We start from the raw sequence: 14,267 nt of genomic DNA, 5'->3' as shown, positions 1-14,267 counted from the left end.
TGGCCTTTGGCGTGTAAAGCTAATGCACACGGGCTCTGCCACCAACGGACAACGGATCAAAGCGGTCGCTACAAATATGGCACATTTGTAACACGTAAGATGCGCCGAAAAGGATGCTTTACCATTGAGGTGAGGCACATACAATACTAATCATCAGATCATCAGACTGGTTGGGTAGCTGCAAATTCATTTCAGGGAGGCATCTAAAAAATAAAAAAAAATACAGGGAGAGCGATCATGTTGAGTAAATTGGTATACACTTTGTAGTTCTCGATTAGATTGATAAATTGGGGTTTTGAAGCAAGCAACAAGCAACAGGTCGAAGTCAACATTTAGATCGCTCACCGGCCAGGGACCTGATTCAAGGTTGGCATATTTGAGACAACCGACTTAACGGATTAAGCTCAATCGATTGAGCCCGAAACTTTTTTTTCTCATTGGCTGTGATCATTGACGGAGCTGATGTTATTGGAATATCTGGCCGGACCGGGCAAAAGTTTAGTGCTTTCTTCCATTTCCGGCGATTACAAAGCAACTAATAGGTGCAGACTGCCTAAGTTTCATATGCCTGTTCCTCAATTCAACTTCTGTCAACTCCTTATCCAATATCATGGAAAGCAACCGGTCCAGATAAAGTCAAAGAGCTTGAGCAGACATGTCTATCCACAGGGTAAATACATTTCGCTGAAAACTGCAGCAGTATTAGGATATGACAGACCGGGCAATCTCAACCGGGGAATAGATATATAGAATAGAAGCGGGGAATCCCCCCCGAGAGGATAATACGAGGGCTGAGTGGAGAGGGGAATTAGATCAAACAAAAGCATGCCTGAGCCAATACCAATGACCGTCCAGGCAGCGTCAACAGGTAGGTACTGACTGGCAGATGGTGTTGCCACACACACTAGCATCCACCACAAGCACTGAGCCGAACATATCTGTTATGGTAGCCAAAAAGAAGAATGCTAGGTCACTGTTCAAGTACATCATTTGAGAATGGTAGCACGACCTGGCCCGTGCTGATAATAAGAAAAGTGTATAAATACAGTTTCTCCATCCTTACTCTTCAGCATTCACTGCCTTAGCCTATTTTCATTTCAGTTACAATTTAAGGTAATTTGATGTGTCCCTCGACTCACACAGACCTTTCGTGGCCTCAAGTAACTTTGCGATTGGCCCGTGGCGGCAACAGCATGGTTTTGTCATACCTCGGTGAAACCTTCAGCTTGTATTTATTTGTGTGATGTGTGGGACCCTGAGAAGCGCTTAACTTCCCCCGCCTGGCGAGGATGGCAGTGGAGAATAGCATAGCTCGGGATAAGTAACCAACGAATCGACTCTGTCCAATTTAATTTCAGGCCGCATTAAGTCCTGATCGATTTTGACTTCAGTATAAGGTCAAGCTTTAAGCTTGTAGAATCTTTGAGTGTGAGTCTTACCTATGTCCAACTCCGAGCCCAAGTACAGTGATGCATCCGGTGAGCATTCAAGTGATGAGCCGGTCTTCATTTGTAAAAGGAATCCATGTGCTTGAGCCACTGGTTCAAATGTTCGCAAGTCCGGAATATGATACCAGTCCAACCGGACAAGGTCTCGATCTCGGTCTCGGTCTCGGTCTCGGTCTCGGTCTTCGGTCCGCTCGGGTCCCTCTCTTCTCCACTCTCTCTCTCTCTCCTCTCTCGGTCTCTCTCCTCCTCTCTCTCGTCTCTCATCTCTACTCCTCTCTGCTATCCTCATCTCTCATCATCTATCTCTCTCCTCTCACGCTCCATCTCTCTCTCATCTCTCGCGTCTCTCTCTCCTCCTCTCTCTCCTCTCTCTCTCGTCTCATCTCTCTCTCTCTCTCTCTCCTCTCTCTTCATCTCTCACTCTCGGTCATCTCTCTCTCAAACTCTGCCTCGCTCTCGAATCTCCTCCTCCTCTCTCCTCTCTCTCTCTCTCTCCTGTCTCTCCTACTCCTCTCTCTCTTCTCACCCTCCCTCTTCCCTTTCTCCCTCTCTCCTCGCTCTGCTTCTATTTACATGTGTACACTCCTCACTGAAGTCTCGCGGCGCGGCGTAACTGCACGACTGACCTTGCCGCTCACACCCGGGCACATAACATCGCCCCAGCAAGATCCGCGCACCGGCCATGTAGGGAAATCGTATTGTTCCGTTAATTGGAAGTTATGCTGCGGGGTGCAAGATATTGGGGTGGTGAAAGCGTGGGAACAGATCTTACACGAAATCTCGTCAAGAATGAAGTTCACATTGCATGTCGAAGTCTCATTCGTATAATTTGATTTCGTAGGTGCTGCCGCGTTTTGAATAACAGCTCGTATGAAACAGCATCTGTCTGGTTGATACACCGCAGACTACAAACACCGCGTGCATGCCATGACACGGGGAATGCAATTTGAGGAAACTGCTCAGTCAGCTATGTACTGTTTGTAGGTTAGCCTTGTTTCAATCCTTTTTTTGTGATTTTCATCGTTTTCTTTCTGATCCGTCAAGAGTCAAGTGCTAGGCCGTTACAACTACCAGAGCCCACCCACTAACGTACACTTTGTTAGCACTTGTGGATCGGAACCTGCCTACTAACAGTAAAGTGTTCCTTGCCGAAGCACGACATCAGTTACGGCCGCGCACGAGTTGGACGTTTTCTTAGTTTCCATGCAATGACCTGGTGCATAGCGTTGCCAGAGAACGACTGACTGCCCACCACATTAAGCATGCATTGGGTTCACGCACTTTGCCTAACGGGTCGTTTGGCATGCTCCATCCGTTGGGCCCGGCCACCATCCATCACTATTAACAAGGGCCCACGCGCCGACCTGCGCGTGAGAGCAGGGCGCGAGCCGACCAAGCCTTCCGGTGCGGCCGTCCGCCGCCGGTGGTAACGAGAAATGGTAATTTGTCGGCCGGTAATCGGGATGGGAATGTAATGAGCGGAGCGGAGCACACACCGTCGTGTGCGGTATGGGACAGGTGGCTGTCTGACGGCGAGCGGGCCAAAACCTGGCCGCGAATGCACGTCATGGGACAGGTGGCTGTCTGACGGCGAGCGGGCCAAAACCTGGCCGGGAATGCACGTCTGGTGACATATTCACCAGATGCTGTGTAATTCAATGATGTGAGCACAAGAGGCCAAAGATCGAGCTTTCTGTTGTATTTTCGCTCACCTTCTCCGATCGCTAACTTTGCATTAGAAGCTAGATAATAGAAGTAAATAGGTTTATGGAAATGATATTTGTAATTTTTACAGCATAATATTCAAGTGATTTATTATATCGCCTCCACTGCGTGAAATACAAACAGCTGGCTTCTTCTTCTGCATGGAACAGATGAAAATGATGGCTGAAACCCGAAGGCAGCTTCTTCTCAAAATTGTTTCAATGATGACATAACAATCAACTTCGCGATAAAGCACCACAACAATGTGCTCTTGTCGCCAACAAACACCGTGAACAGAACTTCGTGATATAGTCCCTGCATGCTTCAGTCAAATGGTAAACAAGCGATGGTATGTTTTGAAATAATCGGAGAAACTGCGACGTCACGCTGGTGCAGGAAAGGGTAAAATAAAAAATTTCGATACTCAGGCTACACGGCCATTTGTCTAGAAACTGGGGAGATTTCAGGTAATGCAAGCGGGTTGTGCGGCACAAGGCAGCAATTGTGAATTGTGAATACAAGGATACCTGTCTTGCTCCCTGATCTACAACACTGTCGACATCCCAATATAACACCATATTTATGCTTCATGCATGGCTCGAAGTGGGTGCGCCTACTTGCCTCCAAAACAGTTATTAATTTAAAACAGTTTGGAAACATAAACACATAGCCCAGTCAGGAGCATTTTCTTCAGTTCAACGATGTCATCCCCACCATGGCCACCAATAGTACCGTTCCCTTTTCCCAACGTGTACCCACGTCCCAGGCGGCTCACGGCACTTAAGCGCAGAAGCATCGCCTCGGACCTCCACCAACATGTGCTGACTCCTCATGCATCAGACCGTGACCGTCAGAGACATCCTGCTACACCGCTGGCCGGCCCTGGGCCTGCACCACTTCGTACACTGGGTGACGGCGGCGCCCGACCTCTGGCGCGTCAGTGAGAGCGGCCCGCTACACGCTGACACGCGCATCAAGCTCTGCTCAGCTGGCGTTCAGCGGCTGACAGAGTCGCTACTTACCCGCTCACTCGCCAACCCGATGATTACATGACAGCTAATTGAGTTTTTACTGTGCGCAATAACATGAGTCGATGTAAGTTGGTAGAGCCATTAGCTTCATGAGAGCTACCGTATACAGTTTTTCATGATCCACCAGTTCTAATCCAGGCCTCCCATTTGTTTTGAATAGCCCTATTATTCATGCGAATATGGAGGTAAAAGTGCCCTACGTGCGCATACATGCCCCTCGGCCGTTGCACTTCGACGGTTTGTGAAGGCGTGAAGGAGGTGAGCTGCAGAGCCAATGTTCTTACCCCAAACCAGTCCTATGTTGAGCCACTGCTCAAAATGTTGAAGCTAGACGACATGCTTCCGCGATGCGCAGTTTGGTTCTAGAGGAGAGATAGATATTTTGCTTGAGCTTAATGGCGTATGCCAAGCCGCATAATACAATCGACAACCAGTTTCTATCAATAACTTTGTTGCGAACGGTTCGCAGGCGTGGCTTTGGGTTCATAGCGCCAGCTAAACATATCTTGTTACGTGTGCCCTGGTGCCATTGAGTTCAACGAATAGCTTTGCTTCCGCCCTTTCACCAGACGTGGATGCAGGGGATTTTACGTGCCGCACAATGCTGCGGCCGGGCCTGGGTCAACCAGCCCTCCTTGGCCAGCTGTCAGCTGACCTGTCCATTTCAGTCGGGCCAAACAACGCGTCAGCCCCAGGATTCGAACCCAGAGCTGCTGAATTACAATTCCGGCATATTTCTTCTAAACCACGCATACGATACAGCTAGTCTTAGATAAAAAAGGACGACTGAACCTTCATCTAAGCTGACAACCAGCACCAATAAGTACCCGGTGCTATGATATGCGCTGTCTAAACTTGCACCTGCAAAACGCAGCAAAGCGGAATTTGGAACATTATGGGAAGCATAACTGATGAGTTATTTCGCCGTCTGTGTCAGTTTTTGAGTGAACTGTATTATGTTGCAAGCCGTTGAGGATCACGTAAAAGTGGTTCCATTTAACATCTGCACTCCCTGTCTCCATGGCAGCTGAGAACCGTCACTGCACTAAAGACCTACGCAAATTTCCAAGCTTTGTCGGAGTTACCTTATTGGGTCCAATTTAGCTCATACGAAGCTCTTAGACAGTTGGCTGCATACGTGTTTGGCTTCGGGGTTAGAAGGAGTACATCTTGATGATCATTCGGTGCAGTTCACAGCCCTGCCCTTCTGAAGAACTGAATCCTTGTAGTTTCTGAGCTCCATACCTGCGAAGATGTGCAGACTTTTTTCGGGGGGGGGGACCATTTCAAGGTTACCCAGGCATCCATGACGTCATATCAACGGTATTCAACTCCAGTCATTCCATTGGTTATACGGCGATCAAGACCGAAAAAATATAGCTGCCTGGTCGTTCATATGTGACGTTGGTGGGTACAACTTATAAATATAACGGATGTCAATTGGCGCTCAATCAGTGTTGTGCAAAATACGATGACGAAGTCAAACAAAGACGCTTAGAGGAGCATATTTACTAAACAGGAAAATCGTGTTGCCTAGAGTAGCCTTTTCCACTCAAAAGTATACCAGCAGTTATAAGTGGGCTTATTTCATCATCTTTGATGTTTGCTTCAATATTTTCAAATGTGGAAGATTCCATTCAACTCATTACAAGTGCCTGGTAATGCAACTGTTTTAATAGAATAATGCCAGCTAACCTGGACAACTTGAAGCAGTTTCGATGGAGTGCAGTGTTTGCACGGATAGTTCTTCCACAGGAGGCGATGCGCAACTAGCCGTCCCATATTCACATTCACAACCAGGTTACAAGTAGCTTTACTAAGAATTGCTGCCAGCGGGTCGTCGGACCACTTTCAAAACATTTGTAACTAAAACATAAAAAAGGACCAGCGCACAGACCGCTGAAGAGTAAAGGCAGTTTGGTAATCCCCAGATGGTCTTGTCAGCCTTGCCGTTGTTGGTGAGCGCTTCCGTCGTCACTCAACGCGGCGGCCAAAGGCATCTGGCATTTGTTATGAATACGTGAGATACCTTGAGGAAAACATTGTGTCTGATCGCTTTTTTAAGCATTTATGCGTTCTTAAATCGCCTGGTATGTGGCCTACACTCCAATTTCAGAAAATCAACGACCTTTGTTTCTGCGTCGGAGTCACGACACCGCATTGTACAACAGCTAGCCCCGCCGGGCACTGACCATCTTCGCCGCGGGATCTTGCCAGGCGGAGGAATTCGGTCTGCCCTGTTGACTCAGTCAGATGTTTTCCAGGCCCGTCTGGGTCAATACCTCATTGTTTCTCGGCTGCGATCCATCACGGGCTCTGTAACACGGTCCCACGTGTGACCGTTAGCTGCGAACCGCGCCCACTCCGGGTGATGACGGATTGTCCCATGGGATGCGACGCTCGAGAGAACGGAGACGGCTCGTGCGACACCCGCGCCGCCCTGCTGAACGATGGAGCTCAGGACTAGCGACAGCTTTCTTGATTTTTCAAGGATTTTTGCTTGTGATGATTTTTTTAAAATCACGCGCAACATATATAACAGTGGAATATGTGCAGCAAAGCGCGCAAGAATAAAAAAAAACGTCGACCGATTTTCTACGTTATTCAATTTGGAGAAGAGAAAACGATGGGCATATTTTCTTTGGTATGTTCCGAACATGCACGTATGAAACAAACGCACAAAACGCATTTAATCTAATCTACCAAGTGTTTGTTAGCAATGCCATCTGTATTTCACACTCACACGTAGTCGCTTACTCTAACACAACGTTAGCTCAGCTTGAGAAGCATACGCCTGAAATCGTCTGCGAAATCATGTCGTTGACACGACACGCAGCGGGTCACTGATGCCCTCGCCCATCCCTGGACAGCACGCCAGCTGTGTGCACGCCGTCCCCGCTCCCCGCGCCCGGCGACCGGCGGCCGGCGCGAGAGGTGCCTGACTGGCGCGAACACGGCCAGAGGACGGGTGTGGGTGGTGGGTGCGATCACGTCCAGACGCCGGACTGGTCTCCGGCCAGTCTGGCGGTCGCACTGGGCACGTCCGCTGAGCAGCCGAGTGGAACCGCGCTGGAGTCCATGGCTTTCACGAGAAAAGTGGTGCAAATAAAAACGAGCCGGGTCGGAAACATGGCGAAATATTTACAGGAGCAGGGGATGTCCCAAACGTGTTTTTCTGCCAGTTGGTTGAACGGAGGAAGTAGGAGGATTTTGTGGAAAGGTGTGCAAGTTGCAAGTTTGAGGGTTCAGAAAGAGAGAGAGGAGGGCAGAGATGGGAGAGAGCGAGAGAGAGAGAGAGAGGGAGAGAGAGGAGAGAGAGAAGAGAGAGAGGAGAGGGAGAGAGAGATTGTGATGAGGAGAGGCGAGAGAGAAGAAGAGAAGGGATGAAGAAGCATGGGTTGTCGGATGAGAGTGATGGGAGAAGTGAGAGAGAGAGCCAGAGAGAGAGATGAGAGAGTAGAGAGAGAGAGAGGAGAGAGTAAGGAGAGGAGAAGAGAGAGAGGAGAGAGAGAGATAGAGAGAGAAGAGAGAGAGAGAGAGAGAGAGAGAGAGAGAGGAGAGAGGGAGAGACGAGAGAGAGAGGAATAGAGAGAGAGAGAGAGAGATACAGAGAGAGGAAGAGGAGAGAGAGAGAGAACGGAGGAGGAGAGAGAGAGAGAGAGAGAGAGAGAGAGAGAGAGAGAGAGAGAGAACATGCCTTTTGCCCAGACGTACAAACAGGGGTGTCACTTTCTAAAATCGGTTGGAGGGGCTGCGCCGATGACGTTCACCAAGCTTACCGCCAAAACCTGATCACTTCCCAGCTTCTAGCTACTTCAATTTGTGTCCCAAAGTCAAACTATTAAAGCATTTCTCCGATTCGGAACTTTTCTTGTTGCTGATAAGCCTTCCATTTCAAGCGAGTGTGAGTCCACATTTCTCGTGAAAGTTAAGTATAGAGTGCACTCACAGAGAAAAGTCTACGCAGCACATCCGGCTGTGATCAAGGAACATAGGTGTTGTTCAGGTATCAAAGGTAGTCCGAGCTGCAAAAATACTGATTTTTGGAGAATGGCGTAGCCTGGCAAACATAGACAAGGCGCTGTAGAGAATTTGCATGCACTGCCTGGATATACTTATAAATGAAAGCGAAATTGAGTTTGTATCACTTTCTCAACAGACATGTTGACAGCGGAGAAACCGATTGGGTAAAGACTGCTTATCGGACGGGTCACCAGAGAAGCCGTGTTAGAACATGGTGCGACTAACGCTTTAACACTTGTATGATAATATAAGCAAGGACAATTCTTAAACCCTTAGCGTTCCGGCGTTATGAGCTATTAATTCTCATGTTCAAAATAATCGATCTCCGGTATGCTAGGACGTAGATGGTTAGGTGATAATACCAAGAAACCATTGGGTGTGTTAAGAAACTCAGCGTTTGGAGGCCCGTGCCCAAGGTCAAATTTCTTCGCAAAAATGACCAGCACCACCTATATTTTTATGTCTCTGGAACACCCAGCACAAAATGTGTTGGCTCCGTCGACACTCTTTTTCGTGGTACAACCTTGTGGACGGCATGCCGTTTAACTATGCTTTAAACCATTCCCTTCCCTAATATTAATTAGGCCCGCCCCCATAGCTGAGTTGGTTAGAGCCTGCTTTCCCATTCACCCTCCGCGGCGGAGGTGTGCTCGAGTCGTTTCATGCGTTTGCTATGTGATTCTGACTAGGACAACCCGCGGATGGTGGTAGCGGCCACACTCACTTTCAAGTGACGTCAGAAGGCAGGTGGGCTGTACTGAGCATTGCCGCACGGTAAGCTTTCTCCGCAAAACCCTATCGTTGACGCGGGATTCCACGATCGAATAGTGCGGTCAGAGCTCACGCAACCAGCACTGCTTAGCGTGAGCGCTCCTCCCACAAATACGCCCAATCAAAAGGTTTGGACTAAATCTTTGAGGAACTCTTTGCCCCTTCCACCACAGTGTTTTACAAATCGGCACGCCTCAAGGTAACTAAGAACGCAATCTTTATATAAAAAAATATGAAGACCGGTGTGTGTGTTTTTTCTGACCCCCAGTCGTCTAGGTGTAGCCATGCTAATCCATTCTTTTCCGTGAGTTTAAGAGAGAACGGATAGTCGAAACACTGAGTGAGATCTCCCGATTGTGCTATCTTTATCTAAATAAAATTACCTCTTATACAGCGTGACCCAGAGGAGGGTCACCAAGCGCCCCACCTTGAGCTAACCACATTGGAACCACCTTTTAGTCCACCTTGGACCTAAAAAAGCTGAGAGGGCAAGATACACCAAATCTACGGAGTGGGATAGCCTGCACGTGAATTCGCTTGTGTCAAAATTGAAGGTTACTATATCATGACCTTCCAGTCAAAAGGGTCGAACAAGGTCAAACGCCGGGTTGGTGTATAAAGTACCCCCAGACCTCCTCATGCAACCACCCTGAGCCCAAATACCTGTTCTAAGTAAAAGATCGCTGGTGTTTATTGAAGGTCAGTGACCTTGTTTAGCCGTGAAATGGTCTTGGTGACCAAAATCCCAGGAGATTGTTTTATTCTTGTGTTTGAATAAGCCTCAAGTATTACGCTAGGCGTTGTTCCTGAAAACAAAATGCTGACCAGGGTCACTTTAGCTCAGCGATACTTTCTGACCTTTAAGTAGCCCATGGAAGATGTCTGTTGCCGTCCCTGTTATTAATCAATTGGAAATGAGCACAACGAATCACGGCCTGACATTGATCTTCCATGGGTCAGTGGCGTTACTAGATGCATCTAATTTGTATGCCAAAAGGTCTGCTTTTCAGCTACCGCTCGGAAATTGTGCCGTAAAACTGGGGGGGGGGGGGGGTCAAACTGACCCTCACCAGAGTGGATGTTAAAGGAAACTTGCCACTTGCCACTTGCTTGCTTGCCAAGTAGCCGCTTCAGCGGGAGAAATGCCATTAACCTCCCTGCTCACACTGCTAAAGTAATATTTTTTTTCATTTGTATTGCTTTATTCAACGTGTTTGTTTATTAATGTCGCAATACGCTAGTTCGTCAAAATGCTTGTGTGCTAAGTGTTACAAAAGCTTGAAACACTCAACTGAGAGAAAATTATGGACAATCATATGGCTGTTATCACGCGAACTTAATGAAACGTCACGCCATGGCTTTCATTTGCTCATTTGAGAACGAGAACGTGGATTCTGTCAACACCACCTTACAGCGCTGTATGGTTATTTCTCTGATACCCTTCCGGCCGGCCCTGGATGACTTCACGGGGCTGATCGGGACAGAGAGTGACTCCAGCGGGACGGGACGACAACTCACGCGGCACGGACTTCACTGCATTAATTCGAGTAGCATTTTCTATGAATACACATGAGCTTAAGAACGCCGTGACTGTGGCTTCTCACTCGCCCGATCTGTCGACCCTGGACGTCGTACTGTGGGATTACCTCAAGAACCCCGTCCATGCGAACCATACAGCGCATCTCCGAGTGCTCATGAACGCCTTCACACTTGATATGGGACGCATCACCGTCGACAAGATCGAAAGGAAAATCGACCGCGTGCAGCATCTTCAGCTGTTGTTCATCTTGGACCGGGGTCCATTTTGGTAAGGGTCTTTGCCAAAATTTGGGTCTTGGCAAGGGGTCCATTTGGAACGCCGGTCGTCACGAGTTGACGAAAGCTGAATATTTATTGACTCTCACTGTTGCTGCTTGTATTTTTATCATTAAATTGGCAGGTGAATGTCCCCACAGCCACGATTGTGCGACTGAGAAAGTTGTCGGCTGACTTTAACCTCGGCCACCTGTGCTAAAAAATCTGCCGCATATCACGGTTTAGTTTTTTTGTCCCGATCCACCTGCGTCATAGCATGGGAAATCTGGCAACAATTGTAAAATGACACAACATATGAGGAAATGGGCACGACAAAAATATGACGTCTGTGCCTGCAGAACCCTATTTGGTACAAAATGAGCATGATATTAATGGTGATGTGTTTAGGTGCTTAGTGCAGCAAATGTTTTCGAAGAAAAATATAATTATATGAAGGCTTCTTACTCAAAGATCATGCAGGGACGTCTTTGGCCAAGTGTTCCTTGTTTTGCTCACGTGCATTGGGGCGGGGGGCTCAGAAGTGTAGGGGGGCTCAATCAGCTTTGTGGGCTCAGCCCCTCCCCCCTCCAAAGTATTTAATGTGACACGCCTGCCCACGACTAGAAGTACGGGAGCGATGCATGCAAATGCCCAGCGTCGGTGCGTGGCTAGACTGGCGTTTGAGGTGAGATACACCCGTGTCTGCACTTGTCACCCAATTCCCTACGCAAACAACATACGATAACAAGTTAAAAGCAGGGCAGGTTTTCCGCTAGCGACTATCATTTGTTTTACGAGACATTGTTCTATATTTGCTACAACGTGGTCTACTGCCCCCAAGGGCGCAAGTATGACGCTACCTGCTCAGGTACAAAACCGCATGTACATATGTCGTATTGCACCGGGTTATGCTATTCATGGAAGACGGAGCCAGTTTAGCCACAAGAGCTGATGTCATTTGAAATGAAGCCAACCGTTAGCCACATAACATGATTGTGCACCGGCCGCTGTAATTGGCCACTGGAGCTGACTGTGATAAATGATGTGACCTTCTCTTCCTGCGAAAGGTTGTTGCTGGACATACGTAAGCATGCCATATGATAGCACGGCACGGCAAAAAGCTGAACATATGTGTGCATGCCATATGACAGCACGGCACGACAAAAACCGCAGCAACGCCCACCAGCGAGGCGTTTGGACGGATCAATTAATCAACCGGGGGCACCAATGCAAAGTGGGCTTGATGTCAAGTACGGAAAGTGCTTTGACAAGGTTTGTTTGAAATTATTGCCTGCATGATGGCTCGCCAGGCAATCCATGGCAACAGCCAAAATGTGTTAAGTGTAAAATGAGAACTGCACGACCCACGTAGGCTCGCGGGATGCGGCAAAAGGCCGTTGCATGGTAGCTTAGGCAGCGCGGCAAGCATCTTGCCTATGTCCGGCCACCCGATCTCATGGGATCGAGCAGATGCCTGCGGCGCTCTCCGGACGTGCCGTGGCCGCCGGCTCCGTGGAGAAATGTCACACCACACCGGCCCCGCGCCACTCGCGGAACGGCCGCCCGCCGGCCGCGCGCCGGAGCGTGATTTACACGCCGATTTAATAGCCGAAACCTAGTCAAAGGCGCCGACTGAGCCGACGCCGTGTGGCTGCACCGCCCATGGTACTGCGCTATGGCCGTGTGGCTGCACCGCTCATGGTACTTGCACGATACAGCCATTCACATTAAATGCATTGAAAGTGACGCCCACAGCAGGTACGCCCGGCAACTCTTGGCCATTCCCGGTAAAAGCGGTAACATGTGTGCTACGTTTAATTGGTGGCGTCTCGTACCGGGCGGCTGGGGCGTGGAATCGGGACTCGGCCACTCGGGTGGCGAACGAGCGACAATGCCCGTTCCTGGGAAGCTCCCTGGGAAGACCATTACACATATTTTGCTTCGTTCTGGTGACTTGCAAGTAAACGTGATGAAATGCATCGACCATCCTGCTACCATCTCCCAACGACGGCCAGTCAGTCAGTGTGTCGGGTTCCAGCTGGGCGCGCCTGCCATGAGACCCTGGCTCGATAATAAACGTTTGAAATTTGGCATGAGTGAGACTGCGCCTGGTGACACGACACCCTTGGCACGAGCGAGACTACGCCTGGTGACATACACACCTCGCAGTGCGATGCACTCACGGTGACCATCCAATGGGGCCGTGCAGCACGGCGAGGTCATGGTCACACGTGCCACGTGTGTCCTGCAGGCCCGTCACGGTCTGCAGCTTCGGCGTCTGTTGTCGCAGCAGTCTCCCGCAGATGAGTGGCAGGGGACGTCGCGGAGCTGCACCACGTGCACGCACAGCAACACGACGCCGACGATTCGCGGGTGGGCTGAGCAAGACTGGAATCTGTCGTCTGATAAATGCGACGTTGGTTCGTTATGCTTGGGAGAGGATGGCAGGCAGAGTCCATGGCGAACGTGCGAAGCCATGATGCATGACGTTGAGTCCATGTGGTCAAGTGAACGCTGCTGGGGATCGTGTCGTAGTGATTCATTTCGTGGTGACCGGAGCGAATGAAGAAAGTGTATTTTCTTCACCTTCGTCTTCGTCACAGTCATGTTTCTAAGAGCGCAGCGTTAACATTCTCCTCAAACATGCACAGCTGTAAATTATCATCTTACCTCGGCCATTGCGGCGGCCCAAAGGTCGCCGCCAGCGGCAGCCAACGTCGCGTGTCGGGGTCACGGAGAGCCGACCCCGCGGCGCGCGCGCCCGGCTAATCCGGCGCGCGCCGCGGGCGGGGCGGCAACTTCAGAGGGCGCCGCCCGCTCTCTGCCGACCACCCGCACCAGTGGGCGGTCGGCGGCGCCCGCGACACGGCGCCGCCTGACCACCGCCCCCGGCCCCCGGCCGCTCCGGTAATTCGCCGCTGCAGCGCGCCGCGAGCATCGCGCCTGCAGAGGAGCCGGACCGGTGCCCGTGTGTGCACACGGCCACAGTCGCCGACGGTCGGATCTGTTGTCAGGTTGACTCTCGGAGCAGGGCTTAAAGCTCCGTCCTGATGATAATGTCAGCGACCAGGTGCTGACTGAAGTAGCGTTCAGAAATGGCACACGATTATAGTGATAATAAATTCATCCCGCATTCTACTGTCGTACTGTCCAAATATATTGGAAAAATTGAAATATCGTACACTCCAGAAATATTTCAGCCCCGAAAACTAATCACAGCTACTTTTATCGTTAAGCACGTCTTCAGCAACTCCAGCCCATGCCGATATATCCGCCAAACAAACCACTACAGTCTTCTAAACCCTCTACCACCAAGTTTTCTGTCACGTTACCCCGTCGGCACTCGTCGGCGATAAGCTGACAGTCACTAAGTGTTAAGCTAATGGCATACCACGGCTTCTCAGAACACCAGCGGGAGCCGATCGAATGGTCGCCGATTGGTCTTACTTCTCGGTAGTGCAGCTTAACCGGTGCACCGGAATGGCATCCGATTCTG

Source organism: Pollicipes pollicipes, unplaced genomic scaffold (assembly GCF_011947565.3).
Source record: "Pollicipes pollicipes isolate AB1234 unplaced genomic scaffold, Ppol_2.1 Scaffold_7261;HRSCAF=8764_pilon_pilon_pilon, whole genome shotgun sequence".
Lineage (NCBI taxonomy): Eukaryota > Metazoa > Arthropoda > Thecostraca > Pollicipedomorpha > Pollicipedidae > Pollicipes > Pollicipes pollicipes.
Note: the sequence above shows the minus strand (reverse complement) of the source record.